We start from the raw sequence: 15,511 nt of genomic DNA, 5'->3' as shown, positions 1-15,511 counted from the left end.
TGAACACCTGAGAAAGTGGAATCAGTGGAGATGTCATGAGTTGTTTGCCCTGCTGCCCTGCCTGTGCTTGAAACTGCAATGCTAACTTGGAAATGAAATGAAATGACAATGCCATGAGTTGTTTGGCCTGCTGCCCTGCCTGTGCTGGAAACTGCAATGCTTTATTAGGTCCGACTGTGTTTGGAAGGAATAAGTGCTTTATTAGGTCTGACTGTGTTTAGTCCTAAGGTCCCGCTCAATTTCTCTTTATTAAAATTCTCTTTTTTTTTTTAACAAAAGCGAAGAGCCATCAAGAGGCAATGAGCAGCAGAACACCACAAGAGGCACAACAAGAAAGAACTGCACTTCATAAATCTCATCTTTAACATTTAAATTGTTGTTATATTTTAAGAATCATTCACATTTTAAACTTTAATAAATCCTTTTTCCACTTGCCATGCATGCGTGCACTTCATCACAATGGGGACCTAATAGGCAGGAATGGCTGCAGTCGGAGAGCCACTAATAGTGCAGAGGGTGAGGGAGGTTGAGGGGAGATGGACTGAATGCGTGGGGGGGGGAGGGATGAATAGGAAGGAGCAGAGTGGGGGGTGAAGGGAGGAGGGGTGACTGTGTGAACTGCCACCACACCAGCCATAAGTGACTGGAATGCCAACACACAAGCCATGAGTAAGTGAACTGCCAGCCCACCCGCCATAAGTCCTGGAGCCATGAGTAAGTGAACTGCCAGCCCACCAGCAATGATTCACTGAACTGCGAGTCCAAGAATCCATTCAGTCCACAATGTCCATACTAGCCCTCTCGAAACCAGTCTCTTCAGCCCACAACACCCATACTAGCGCTCCAGAGATCCAGGCAAGCATAGACTTTCCTCCTTCATTGCTGTGATCTGTAAAAAGAGATGAAAATGTTTAAAATTGATTCTCCACCCTCTCTCCCTTCTCCCCACAGAGTCTGTCACCTGTTTTGGGCAGACTTTCTGGCAGTTTCTGAGCTGCTAGCCCACCAGGCCTGAGTTACTGAGCTGCCAGCCAAAGAATCCATTCGGCCCACAATGTCCATACTAGCCCTCTGGTAACCAGACTTGCCCACTTCACCCATGATAGTGCTCCAGAAAGCCCCCCCCCCCCCCCCCCCCCCCACTGGCCAGCAATATTGGAATTGGTGGACAGGTGGAATATTGCGTTGGGGGACCAGCCCTTCCATGTGAAGCTGGGGCTCAACGGGTCCCACTTAGTCTAGTTCCAATATAAAGTTTGGAACTTTATCTCATCCTCCTTTCCAATCTCATCGTCTTTCCTAATCGTGACTGTACGGTACTATTGCAGGCCAGGGAGTCAGGTGCTAAGTATGAGGGTGTGATGTAATGGGTAGGAGATATCTAACACAAAGAAAAAAATGGTGGATACACCACTTTCTCGAAGGGCGAGCTGAAGAGAAATGTCGTCTTCATTGGGTGATTGTTTGCTCTGAAGAATTAGATTTTCTAGTGTCTCAGCCACTTTCCTTGTGCAGCAAGTGAATGTTTTTATGATGGGCAGGCTCACTCTAAGACGGAACTAATGTGATACAGTCATCACTATACGTGCCCCAGTCCCTTGAAACTGTGAACGAGGCCAAGAGAAAGCCCTGGCCCATGACACAGAGAGAGACAAAATCCTCTTTCAATGCCAACTTCAGAAAGATGCAATCGTCTCGAAAGCTGTGATCGTAAGGAAGGAGCAGGGAAACTCACCAGATTCCTTCTCCTTACTGAGTACTTGGTGTACAGTCTTCTCACAGTCCAAACATTGGTTCACACTGATTGAGGAGAGTATGCATCATAACCATGAAGGAAATTATTAAACAAGATAAGAACACATGAGAGTGGGATAATATCCTGGCAAAGACTGAAGTTTAGTTAATGGATTCAGTTAATCGGGCAGCAAGGTGGTGCAGCTGTGGAGTTGATGCCTTACAGCGCCAGCCACCTGGGATTGATCCTGACTCTTGACTACATGGAGATTGTACCTTCTCCCCTGCATCAGTTTCCCCCGAATGCTCCGGTTTCCTCCCACATACCAAAGATGTACAGGTTTGTAGCTTAATTGGTTTTGGTCAAAATTGTGAATTGTCCCTAGTGTGTAGGATAATGCTAGTGTAGGGGGTGATCGCTGGTCGGCATGAATTTGTTGAGCTGAAGGGCCTGTTTCCACGCTGTATTTTTGAAAAGTAAAAATAGAAGGCAAGAGATGGAATAAATAGCTATTTTTTGATTTGAGAGGCTGTGACTAGTTCAGAGAGACAAACCTAAGACCTGATGGCAGCACCCTTGAACCAGGTTTTGGCAACGGTGGCACACAATCAATTATGTTATCATTGAAGAGTGAGACTGCAATGATGTCCATATCCTTGCGACCATAACTGGTCCCAATACCCACTGGATTGATGGTCGCTTAATCTCCATTAGTCTGGCCTCAAAATAACGTTGGTAAGTGAAATGTTATGTTATGTTATGTTATGTTAGTTTAGTTTAGTTTAGTTTAGTTTAGTTTAGTTTAGATTAGTTTAGTTTAGTTTAGTTGAAGTAGTTTAGTTTATGCATGCCAAATTTCCCCAGACTCCTAAGAAAGTAGTTAATTAATTTGCTTAGTTTATTGTCATGAGGTACAGTGAAAAGTCTTTGTTGCGGGCTATCCAGTCAGCAGAAAGACAATGCATTTTTACAATCGAGCCATCCACAGTGTACAGATACATGATAAAGGGAATAACGTTTAGGCCCGATTGGGAATAACGATAATGTCCAGTAAAGTCAGATTAAAGCTGGTCAGAGGGTCTCCGATGAGGTAGATGGTAGCTCAAGACAGATCTCTAGTTGTTGATAGGATGGTTCAGTTGCCTGATGACAACTGGGAAGAAACTGTCCCTGAATCTGGAGGCGTGTGTTTTCACACTTCTGTATCTCTTGCCTGATGGGAGAGGGCAGAAGAGGGAGTGAAACTCATCTTTGATTATGCTGCTGGCCTTGCCGAGGCAGCGTGAAGTGTAAAATGTTGCTGCAGAAAATCGACGCTGAAGGGGTCAAGGATTCCACAAAGAAATGTTCTCAGCCAGTGCTGCACAAACCATCTGATACTTCTAAAATAGTGGAGTCACAGAGCACCCACTGAGCTCTAACTGCCCTGTGTCCAACATAATTAGCACCAGAGAAGAGAGGTGTTTCATCTTTACCAGAAGGCACCAATATTGACCAGGAGATAAATAACTGCAATACAGAGTACTGGAAACGTCAGCATTCCTCAGGAGATAGCACACAGTTCCAGAGGTACCTGGAGGCCAAGGTCCAAGTGAAAACTCAATGCCAAGAGAGCAGATGGTTTGCTGAAGAAGCCTAAGAGATCCAGCACCTTACTGGGAAGTGTGATGGGCAAAGATTCAACACCATCCGCAGCCCAAGCACCCAAGGTGCACTCTGGTGGGAGTCCCCGGAGGGTTTATCAAGGGCAGGGAGGCCAATGAGCATCTGCTGGAAGAAGCGCTCCAAAGACCATCGTGTCCATGACTGTCCTTGCTGCCATTCTGCAGAATGGTGTCTGCTCCATCCTTACATCAGGAAGATGTTGAAAAGAAAATTGATCAACTGAAGAACAATGGAGTCTCCAGACCTGCTGAAGTTCTCTAGTTCGGTTAAGATGAAGTTCAAGATAGAAAGCCATCAGCTCGCCTATGGAGAACTCATTCTTCTGGGCAGTTCAGGCACCTTGTGCTTTATGTGGGGATTCTGTTTGTTGAAAACCAGCGCCAAATTCAAAATGCGTAAAATAATCTTATATGCAACTACACTGCAGGTGTAAATTTAGCCGTGTTATTCCAAAAACACGAGCGGGTAAATCAGGCTTTGGTATTAAAATGATCAAGTGCATTACTCCAAAAATGCATAAATCACATATGTGTTTAAATTAAGCACGTCTAAAGGAGGCACCTTCAGAAAGGAGATGAGGAGCAATTTCTTTAGTCAGAGGGTGGTGAATCCATGAAATTCATTGCCACTGACGGCTATGGAGGCCAATTTAAGGGGTATTTTAAGAAATAGGTAGATACTTGATTAGTACGGGGATTAGGGGATACGGGGAGAAGGCAGGAGAATGGGGTTGAGAGGGAAAGATAGATCAGCAATGATTGAACGGCGGAGGAGACTTGATTGGCCGAAGGGCCTAATTCTGCCCCGAAGACGTATGAACTAAAATGCCAAGTCCCTGTAGTTAGTATCAGGAAATATCAGAAAGGCCTTCTACCTCCAGCTGCCAGGGTTTTCACTGCCTCTTCCATCCTGCCCACCCTGCACGTCATGGGCACGGTAGTAGAGTTGATGCCTACAGCGCTTACAGGGCAAGAGACCCGGGTTCAATCCTGACTACAGGTGCAGTCTGTACGGAGTTTATACCTTCTCCCCATTACCTGTGTGGGCTTTCTCTGGGATCTCCGGTTTCCCCCCACACACTCCAAAGATGTTCAGGTTTGTAGGGTATTTGGCTTGGTATAATTGTAAATTGTTCCTAGTGTGTGTAGGATAGTGTAAGTGTGTGGGGAACGCTGGTCGGCATGGACTCGGTGGGCCAAAGGAGCTGTTTCCACGCTGTATCTCTAAACTAAACTAAACTAAATCTGGTTCTCATTGCTGTTAAAATTCTCAACCTTGCTTTTGCTTATCCTTCCGTGTGTGTGTGTAATGTGTAGGAAGTGACTGCAGATGCAGAGATGCTGTCTGCACCGTGCAGTTACTCCAGCTTTTTGTGTCTATCTTGGAGTTTGTAATGTGTTGGACTGAAGCTTTGTGCTGTGTCCTAAGGGCAGGATGTACACACCACACAAACACAGACCAGTTGAAGAGGGAAGAAACTGCTCTTTGAATCCCAGTCTTAAAACCCGGGCTCAATTATTTATGCAATTAATGAATTGATAGGTGCATTGTTGATATCTAGGTGTCGAATGATAAGTTGTACACAACCCATCTGTGCACTTTCTTCCATTTCCTTTTTCCATTGATGGTCTAAAATTTCAAGGCACTGCATGGTTCAGCGCACAGTGGCCATTTACAATATCTAACACAGTATGACTGACAACTCCGGGCTACACGCAGTCAAGTGTTTATTTATCTAATATTTTATTAATTTTTAATACGATTGTCAATTCAGGTCATGGGAGCAACTTAATTGTACTGACACTTAGGATGAATGACAGAGGGATAGGCAGACCAGTCCGTGCCAGGGTTTACAATGCACTCAAACCTCAGCCTGTCCTTCCTCAAGGGCGGCACGGTGGCGCAGTGGTAGAGTTGCTGCATTACAGCGCCAGAGGTTCGATCCTGACTACGGGAGCTTTCAGTACAGAGTTTGTATGTTCCCCCTGTGTGTTTTCTTCGGGTGCTCCGGTTTCCTCCCACGCTCCAAAGACGTACAGGTTAGTAGGTTAATTGGCTTCAGTCAAATTGAAATTGTCCTTAGTGTGTAGGGTAGTTAGTGTACAGGATGATTGCTGATCAGCGGGGACTCAGTGGGCTGAAGGACCAGTTTCTGCACTGCATCGCCGAAAAAAAATCTAGTCCAGAGTGTTTTATTGTCATGTGTCCTGAAACAATGAAATTCTTACTTGCAGCAGTACAACATAATTCATTGCTACAGATCAAGACATTGGGTATTTTTATCCGACACTTTACGATGTGATAGAACTTTATTCTTCTCCAAAGGGAAATTGGCCTGCCAACAGTCACAACACACAACAAGGTATACGAAAACTTGAAATTAAAATAAAATTAAAAGTGAAAAAAAGAACAAGACAAGCGACTGTTGTCTGGCTGCCGTATGCACAGCGCCTTCACTGGAACAAACAAACAAACAAACACAGACTTATCCCCTGGGCAGAGGATTCTAAACTAAAGTGCCCCCTCCCCACGCCGGGTCCCCATTGTCTTCCCTTTCCCCCTCACGCTCATCGACCGCTGATCGCAGGTCAATCGCGAGGCCCCGCTGCTGCCGAGGCCCCTTCTGCCCATCACTGCCGAGGCTCCCGTTGCTGCCGAAATTGTGTCAGAGATTGATTGGTTCTTGATTAGGAAGGGCGTTAAAGGTTACGGAGAGAAGGCAGGAGAATGAGGTTGAGAGGGAAAAATAGACCAGCCAGAGTAGATTCAATGGGCCGAATGCTCCTGTGTTATGGTCTAAGAATTTCAGTATATAGAATACAAACGATAAGTCAAAGAGAAAAACAATTCCGCAATGTCTATGTCAGGTGTTTATTTATATAATATTTTATCTGATTTTATTAATTTTGAATATGTAGTAGTAGTAGTAGTCACAGTAGTAATTTTGTAGAATGGACACATCTACAAATCTAGTAGGACAAATCTACCAGCCTAACTCAGTATTCATTTCCATTTCACAAAATAGCCTGGCCTTCCCTTAAACACATCAGTGCCATCGGCTTCAATCACTGCCTGTGGTAGCAAGTTCTGCATTCCCATCACTCCGAGTAGTTTTTCCTAAATCCACCATTGGATTTCTTGCTGACCACTTGCACTGATTGCATCCATCGATGCTCTTCCAAGTGGCATAGGATGGAACTGCAGATGCTGGTTTACACCGAAGATAGACACAAAATGCTCGTGTGAGGGGAGGGAATGTAAGGATTCCTTGAAATTAGAAAAATCAATGTTCATACCACAAGGTTGTTAGGTGCCCAAGCAAAATATGAGGTGCTGTTCCTCCAATTTGTATGTGGCCTATCTTGTGTCTAACTCTTCCAAGTGGATTTTTTTTTCCTCTTCATCTATCTATCTTTAATAGGACTCATCTTAATGCAACTATCTTTAATTAGATGTTACTGGACTTTATGTTGCCCTAAACATTATACCCTTTAACCTGTATCTGAGTACAGGACGATGATTGTAATCATATTTCCGCTTACTAGATGGCACACACAAAAAAAAATGCTTTTTATTGTATTGTGGTACATGAGACAATAATAAACTAAACTAAACTAAATCTATCAGGACCCCTTCATAATTCTAAAGATCTCCATTCGTTCACACTTGAGATTTTCTCATTGCACTTGGTTGGTTGCCCTACTGCCTACAGCCTCTCTGTCATTTCTATCTTTTTTTAAATTTTCAGTTAGTCCAAAGTCTGTTTTGGGGGGAAACTTTAACTTTTCTATGTGGGGGAGGGGGGCAGGGTAAGGGGGAAACCGACTCCCAGTCTCTTCCTGGCGGGGACGAGACTATTTCTCCGAGTCACGTTCTCGCACCCCACCTCGCGGCCTACCAGCTGGATCGGAGCGGCCTTTCCTGCCGGGGACCGGGAACCGGACCAGGGCTGCTACAGCGGCGGCGCAGTGCTGGATTCACCGTGGAGCGGGCGATGCCTACCTGGGTCGCCGTTTGGAGCTCCGGATCATTGGGCCACTGCTCCAACATCGTGGAGCTCTGGGGCGGAGAGCTTCCAACGCGGGCGGCGCTGAACGGCATCGTGGAGTCCTGGGGCGCCTTGCAGAGGGTCTACAGCAGCAGTCTCCGCCCGGCGCGGCCTACGGACTTTGGAAGCCGCCGACTACGGTAGGAGGGGGCCGACTCTGTGTCCACGCTGCTGAGGACGCCCCGCAGCCCCGACGTCGGACTTGTATCACTCCGGCGAGCGGTCCTGGACATCGGGCCGCCCGTAGCTGCAACTGCGGAGGCTTGGGGAGGCCCTGACCACGGGGAACAGTGGAGGAAGAGACTGACTTTGGTGCCTTCCCACACAGTGGGGAACTTTGATTCTGCTGTGTGGGGATGTTTTATGTCAAATTCTATAGTGTGTTGTGTTCTTTATTTTTATTGTATGGCTGTATGGGAATTTCATTTCACTGTGCCATCTGGCACATGTGACAATTAAATCTATCTTGAATCTTGAATCTTGAATCTATTACGAGTGATTTAATACAGTACAAATTGACCCAAAATATCCCAGTAGATATTAGGAACTGCTGATTCTGCATCTTGAATAAAATACAATAATACATTATTAGCCAGGAATGTTTTGCAACATATGAGGAATTTCATTTGCCATACAGTCATACAAATAAAAAAGCAACAGAACACACAAAATACATTTAACATAAACATCGACCACTGTGATGGAAGGCGAAAAAAAAGTTAAATCTCTTCCTTTCTTTGTCCTCCCCACGGTTGGGGGCCTTGAGCCTTCCGTTGATAGAAACATAGACATAGAAACATAGAAAATAGGTGCAGGAGCAGGCCATTCGGCCCTTCAAGCCTGCACCGCCATTCAATATGATCATGGCTGATCATCCAACTCAGTATCCCATCCTTGCCTTCTCTCCATACCCCCTGATCCCTTTAGCCACAAGGGCCACATCTAACTCGCTCTTAAATATAGCCAATGAACTGGCCTCAACTACCTTCTGTGGCAGACAATTCCACAGATTCACCACTCTCTCTGTGTAAAAAATGATTTTCTCATCTCGGTCCTAAAAGATTTCCCCCTTATCCTTAGACAGTGACCCCTTGTTCTGGACTTCCCCAACATCAGGACTAATCTTCCTGCATCTAGCCTGTCCAACCCCTTAAGAATTTTGTAAGTTTCTATAAGATCCCCTCTCAATCTCCTAAATTCTAGCGTGTACAAGCCGATGGGGCGATCTTGCTCACATAGCTGGCGATGTTCATGCCCTCCGCGTCGGGGCGATTACTACTGCATCGGCGGGGAATCCCAGCTCCCCCACATCATCCGATTGGACCCCTGATCAGGTCTGGTCGTACCTTCTGCGTCGGTGGAGCTCCCGACATCCACAGCCTCTCCCGAGACTGCGAGCTCTCGATGGTAAATTCCGTAGGTCACGGTTGAAGCGATGCCAGACAAGGGATCGGCTCCGATGGTAAGTCCATGCCCCGTGGTGGGGCTCAAAGTCAGTCCCGAGCGACGCCTCCAGCTCCAAGATGTTAGACTGGAGAGTGACCGGAGATATGACTCGGAAAGTAATTGGATCTCCGGCAGGGTACCAGATTGAAAAAAAAAGTTCCCCCCGACCCCCTCCCCCACATAAAACAAACCAGAGAACGTTAAAACAAACTTTCAAAACACACTAAAAATTACAAAAAAAGATGAAAAAAACAGACTGTTGTCGAAGATGCAAATTGTACGGCGTCCCTGGTGGTAACACAATGTGTTCATAAGTTCTAGGAGTGGAATTAAGCCATTCAGCCCATCAAGTCCACTCCACCATTCAAACATGGCGGATCTTTCTTTCCATCTCAAACCCATTCTCCAGCCTTCTTCCCATAACGCCTGACACCCATACTAATCAAGAATCTGTCAATCCCCACCTTAAAAATATCCATAGCCTTAGCCTCCACAGCTGTCTGTGCAATGAATTCCACAGATTTACCACCCTCTGACTAAAGGTTTTCCTTCTCATCTCCTTCCCAAAGGTACATCCTTTAATTCTGAGCCTATGGCCGCTGGTCCTAAACTCTCCCACTAGTTGAAGCATCCCCTCCACATCCACTCTATCCATGTGCTGGAGTACCTCAGCTGTCAGGCTGCATCTGTAGAAGCTGTGGTGTTGGGCTGGGATAGGACCGTACCTCAGCTGGTCAGGCAGCATCTGTAGAAGTCTGTGGTGTTGGGCTGGGATAGGACCGTCATCATGAGACTGTGGACTACATCCGTGGGAGGTGAATTTAAAGGACTGACCAGACCAGTCTGCTCAACCGCTCCCTATAGCTCAGACCCTCAAGTCCTGGCAACATCCTCGTAAATCTTCTCTGCACCGTTTCTAGCTTGACAACATCAATATTGTTGGTATGTCACAGCAAAGTACATAAGATACTCCAACAATTGTACCGTGACGACTTTCTGCTATACATTCATGAGGGTGCACATAAACATGAGGGTTGGTGGGTGTATGGAACAAGCTGCCAGAGGAGGTAGTTGAGGCAGGGACTATCGGACCGTTTAAGAAACAATTATACAGGTGCATGGATTGGACAGGTTTAGAGGGATACTAGACAAAGTGGGACCCGTTGGGTCCCATGTTCACACAGGAGGGCTGGTCCCCGACGCAATATTCCACTTCCTCACATATTCCAATATTGGTGGCCTGTGGGGGGGGGGGGGGGGGGGGGGGGCTTTCTGGAGCGCTGGTATGGATGTTGTGGGCTGAAGGGACTGGTCTCCAGAGGGCTAGTATGGACATTGTGGGCCAAATGGATTCTTGGTGTGGCAGTTCAGTCCCTCAAGCCTGATGTGCTGGCAGCTCACTCACGGCTGGTGGGCTGGCAGTTGACTCACGGCTATTCCTTGAAATTCCATTTCAAGCAGGGTGCAAGGCCACCAAATCCAAATCCATTTTCCTACCATTTCAAGCAGGGTGCAAGGCCATCAAATTCAAGTGCAGTTTTTTACCACTTCAAGCAAGGTGCAAGGCCATCAAATTCAAGTGCTGTTTCCAACCACTTCAAGCAGGGTGCAAGGCCACCTAATTCGAATGCAGTTTCATACTACTTCAAGCAGGGTGCAAGGGAACCAAATTCAAGTGCAGTTTTATACCACATCAAGCTGGATACAAGACCACCAAATTGAAGTGCAGTTTCATACCACTTCAAGCAGGGTGAATCCACCATAAAACCACCATAAAACCACACAAAACACCACACTCACAGTTCAGTAGACATTCAGTGTGTTCAGTTGATTCACAGCTCAGACAGTCATGACTTCTCCCTCCCCATCATGCAGAGACTGAGCTACACCCACGCTTCATGGTTTTATAATCCCTCCCCCTGGAAAGGGATTCTTTCATGGCGTGATTGACAGGAGAGAGATTCTCAACATTTTTTAAACACTAATAACACTTTTATTTTTCATTGATGGGAAGAATCCTCTGCACCTGAGTGGAGGGGGACTGAGTAAGACGGCCAAAATTCACAGCCGTAAGTGGTAGCGTTTTATCTAAAATCAATATACAGTGCAAACAGGAAGTTGTCAAGTTTAGACAAACAACCATTTGCAGTGCCTTTTTTACCTCAACCCAAAACCCCCAAAAAACATCCATTTGCCGTGTCTTTTTTACCTCAACCCAAAACACCCAAACAACCATTTGCAGTGCCTTTTTTTACCTCAACCCAAAGTTGGGCCGAAGGCCTTTTTTACCTCAACCCAAAACCCCCAAACAATCATTTGCAGTGCCTTTTTTTACCTCAACCTTAAACCCCCAAACAACCATTTGCAGTGCTTTTTACTTCAACCCAAACACCCCAAACAACCATTTGCAGTGCTTTTACTTCAAACCAACCACATTTTCATTTTCAAACCACAGTTAGGGTATTCAAGGTCAGTAAAACCACACTCACAGTTTAGTAGACATGTGTTCAGTGTTATTCACAGCTCAGACTGAGAAACGCGACCCTCTCACTTCCCCCCATCTTACAGAGAATGACTGAGGCACAACACTTCCGGGTTTTATAATCCCTCCCCCCTCCCACCAGCAGGGGCAGCAGAGAGAATGTCAACATTTAAAAAACATTAATAACTTTTTTATGTTTCATCGATGGGAAAATTCCTCTGGTCCAGCTCGGCGGAGGGGGACTCTGAGCGAGGTGGCCAAAAATGACGGCATTCTTTCAGAAATCACAAAACAGAAAGTCATAAAGTGGTCAAGATCTTGGTTTTAGTAATATAGATAAGCCCAAAATGGCTTGATTGGAATTATGCATTATCTTTCAGCTGCCTGATTAGCAATCAACAAAAGCTTTTCACTGTACCTCGGTACACGTGACAATAAACTAAACTGAAACTGAATCTGATACACAGCCAGGCGGAACTAGTGTGGATGGGACGTGTTGATTGGCGTGAGCAAGTTGGGCCGAAGGGCTTGTTTCCACGCTGTATGAGTCCATGACTCTGTGACTCATTCCAGTCATAAGGTGCTCTCCAGCCTTGACAAAATGAAAAACAGATTCTATATTCAACCTCTAGTGATTCTGCTAAAAAAAAAAAGCGCATTTCACATTCAAGCTGAGGGAGCACCAGGAGACTTCATTTAGCTGACAAACTTCTTGTGTCAGGTTTTCACACCAGCTTATCTTTTCAACCTTATGGGAAAAATAGCATCTTTGTTATGCCAGAATGTTATGATGCTCTGAAACATGCACAAAAGAAACAGCTCTCCCTGCAGTGTTTATAATGACATGAACATACTGTTCATTAGGAAAAATATTAAATATCCTGGAATCAACTCAGTTCCAGAATTCAAACATCTTGCTGACAATTCAACAGAGAATAATCCTTTATAATGATATAAAGCATTGATTTCCTATACAAGATTAATACAAGATTAAATTCCTATTCACCCCGCACTTAATGTTTCCCGCATTTTGCTCTTTGTTCCATGTCTTGAAATAATGTAATTTTGACAAGTATATTGAATGACAAGACATTGTGACAAGGATGTTGCCAGGACTCGGCGGCCTGGTCTATAGGGAGAGGGTGACATTATTCCTTGGAGCACAGGAGGATGAGGGGGGTTATGTATTAGAGGTGTATAAGATCATGAGGGGAACAGATTGGGTAAATGATCTGTGTTTTTTTTACCCAGTGTAGGGCAGTCAGGAACCAGGAGACACAAGTTTAAGGTGAGATGGGAAAGATTTAATAAGAACCTGAGGGGCAACTTTTTCCACACAGAGAGTGGAAGGTGTATGAACGAGCTGCCAGAGGAAGTCGTTGAGGCAGGTATCATAACATTTGAAAGACATTTGGAAAGATACATGTATAGGAAAGATTTAGTTTAGTTTATTGTCATGTGTAACGAGATACAGTGTAAAGCCTTTTTGTTGTGTGCTCTCCAGTCAGCGGAAAGAATATACATGTTTATAATCAAGCTGTCCACAGCGTACAGATGCAGGAATAACATTCTGTGCAAGTCCAGCAAGTCTGATTAAAGATAGTTTGTGGCTCTCCAATAAGGGCCAAAAGCAGATAGGTGGGATTTGTGGAGATGGAGCATCTTTATCTGCAAGTCGGGCTGGGGGGGGGGGGGGGGGGGGGGGGGGGGGGGGGGGGTGGGAGGAGGAGGAGGGGTGGGCGGCTGAATAAGTGAGGTGGTGAATGACTGAATAAGTTTATTGGTCAAGCATTCACATACAAGGAATTTGCCTTGGTGCTCCGCACACAAGTGACAACTGCATACAATGACAGTTAAGAATGATACATAAATCAGTAAACATTAATAATAAATATTATTGATTAAACATGTGAATTAAATAAAATACCAGAGCAAAAGGAGGCAACAGATTTTTGGTTGTTGAGTAGAGCTACTATTCATGGAAAAAAGCTGTTTTTATGTCTGGCTGTGGCAGCTTTGACAGTCCGGAGTCGCCTTCCAGAGGAAAGTGATTCAACAAGTTTGTGGCCAGGGTCAGAGGGGTCAGAGATGATCTTACCCGCTCACTTCCTGGCCCTTGCAGTGTACAATTCGTCAATGGAGGGAAGGTTGCATCCATTAAGCTTCTCAGCTGATCGGATGATTCGCTGCAGCCTCTGGGTGTCATGCTTGTTGGCTGAGCCAAACCAGACCATGATGGAGAAGGTGAGGACAGACTTTACTATTTACACCTCACGCTGCCTTGGCAAGGCCAGCAGCATAATCAAGGACGAGTCGCACCCTGGCCACTCCCTCTTCTCCCCTCTCCCATCAAGCAAAAGGTACAGAAGTGCGAAAATGCATACCACAAGATTCAGGGACAGATTCTTCCCAGCTGTTATCAGGCAACTGAATCATCCTACAACAACCAGAGAGCAGTCCTAAACTAGTATCTACCTCATCGGAGACCCGATCTTTGGTCGGACTTTACTGGACTTTATCTTGCACTAAACATTATACACATTGTTCCCTTTATCATGTGTCTATGGTGTGAATGGCTCGATTGTAATCATGTATTGTCTTTCCGCTGACCGGTTAGCACGCAACAAAAGCTTTTCACTGTACCTCGGTACACGTGACAATAAACTAAACACAAGCTAAGGAGTGAGGAGTGAGGAGTATGGAGTACCCAAAGACGCTTTTCCTGAAATCTTGCTGTAAAAGTCTCAACCTGGGAAAATCCAAGTCTGAGCAGACTTAGTCAACCTTCAGCACTTATTTAGGGACCTCAATGGATAACACAAAAATTCATTCTCCCCTCTTCCTGCATTTTTAGCATTGTGAGCAATTTTGGGCCCCATATCTGAACCTGCCCTATCCTGCCCTGGATGTGCTGGCCCTGAGAAGGTCCATAGGAGGTTTACAAGAATGATCCCAGGAACGAGTGGGTTAACTTATGATGAGCATTTGACGGCACTGGGCCTGTACTCGTTGGAGTTTAGAAGAATGAGGGGGAAACGTACCAGATAGTGAAAGGCTTGGATGTGGAGAGGATGTTTCCACTGGTGGGAGAGTCAAGGACCAGAGGTCATAGCCTCAGTATTAAAGGACGTTCCTTTAGGAAGGTGATGAGAAGGAATTTCTTCAGTCAAAGGGTGGTGAATCTGTGGAATTCTTTGCCACAAAATGCTGTGGATATTTTTGAAGCAGAGATTGATAGTATGGGTGTCAGAGATTATGGGGAGAAGACAGAAGAATGGGGTTTGGAGGGAGAGATAGATTGAATGGCATTATGAATAGCTTGATGGGCCGAGTGGCCTAATTCTGGCCATATCACTTATGACCTTATGACTTATAATGTCACACAGGTTAGAGTGCTGAAACACAATTGAACACAAGAGCACGCAGTCTACACTGCCCTCAGTGGTCAGCAGAGTGAACAGCAGGCACCCTGACAATGGAGGCACCTCAGCACTGGCCTGCACTCACAGTGTGGGCCAGGATACTGTCCTGAGCCCTGCATCTCAGTGCTGACTGGCTCCACACCTTAGCCGAACCTCCCCCACTGCAACCTTCGCTGGCAACCAGCCCACCCCGTGTGATGAGTCATTCTTGGATGGGCGGCAAGAGGCAGCAAAGTTGTCTCTTACGTGGCATGGAATGGTGTAGTACATCAGTTGTCACATGTACCGAGGTACAGGGAAATAACATTTTATTTACAGCTCAGTACCACTATCAACCTACATAAGCTCTTAGATACACATAAGGCAGCGGTAGAGTTGCTGCCTTACAGCTCCAGAGAACCGGGTTCAATCCCGACCACGGGTGCTGTCTGTACGGAGTTTGTACATTCTCCCCGTGACCTGCGTGGGTTTTCTCCGAGATCTTCGTTTTCATCCCACACTCCAAAGGCATGCAGGTTTGTAAGTTGATTAGCTTGGTATAAATGTAAATTGTTCCTAGGGTAGTGTTAATGTGCGAGGATCACACGGATATGGTGGGCCGAAGGGCCTGATTCTGCACTGTACATCTAAACTAAACTAAACTAAACTATACACGTAGGTCATGCGATTTGCCTGTCCTGAATATAAAGAGTATAAGTGTATAGCAGTACTAC

This window comes from Leucoraja erinacea, chromosome 5, assembly GCF_028641065.1.
Source record: "Leucoraja erinacea ecotype New England chromosome 5, Leri_hhj_1, whole genome shotgun sequence".
Classification (NCBI taxonomy): domain Eukaryota; kingdom Metazoa; phylum Chordata; class Chondrichthyes; order Rajiformes; family Rajidae; genus Leucoraja; species Leucoraja erinaceus.
Note: the sequence above shows the minus strand (reverse complement) of the source record.